Below are 876 nucleotides of genomic sequence, written 5' to 3' on the forward strand. Positions count from 1 at the left end.
TTTTTGTTAAGAACAAAATCATTAATGAGAAATAATTGTTTAAATAACATTTTACATGAACTGAAGTCTAATGTCTGGGAAATGTAATCCTTTGGATTTTTTTTTTTTTTTTATTGCTAGATACAAACTGTTGCTAGAACAGAAATTCATGAAGGCAGCAAAAAAAAAAAAAAAAAAAAAGTGGGGGGAGCTATGTCCATTCGATTTTTGCTTTGAGAGCCCATGTCTCCCCTGAGCATGGGGTATTTCTCCTTATTCACTGAAATTAAAATGCTTAGATCTAGTTAGAAAAGCAGCTGCCTCAGGACCACATGGTCTGAGCAGTGCCTAAGGAGAAAAAGTTCAGGAAAGAAATGGCTTTTAAAACTTTTGTCCATGAGGCAAGATTTTCTTCACAGCAGTAACTGCAGCCTCCCGCAGCTACCATACCTGCTGCAGCCAGTTTTCCAGGTGACATTTTGAATCTATCTCACGGAATTCCAAGAAATAATGCAGCATGCAGCCCAGAGGAGTTTTGGCCCTACTCTCTGGCTCTCGTGTCTACAACAAAACTTATAAGCACATCAGAAAATATAGAACTATCAGACAAATGCAACTAACACGAAGAGACAAAATGCCCCAACAGACAAAGAAGTCCAAACAAACACAGACATGGGGTGGCCACCTCCACGAATAAATTCACTCATTCGCCCAAATCCTGGGGAACAGAGAACATCTTCTGCTGTTCCTGGGGGACTGAGTTAAAGGTCACACCCGACCCCCAGTACTCCCCCCAGGCCCCAAAATACTCACCAGTTGGTCCTCATGGCAGACTGGCAGTCACATGTTGGGAGAAGGAAGCTTTAGAGAAAAAAATGTTGTGCCCAGAGAACAGAT

The sequence above is a fragment of the Nannospalax galili genome, unplaced genomic scaffold, assembly GCF_000622305.1.
Source record: "Nannospalax galili isolate Female #2095 unplaced genomic scaffold, S.galili_v1.0 scaffold676, whole genome shotgun sequence".
NCBI classification, from domain to species: Eukaryota; Metazoa; Chordata; class Mammalia; order Rodentia; family Spalacidae; genus Nannospalax; species Nannospalax galili.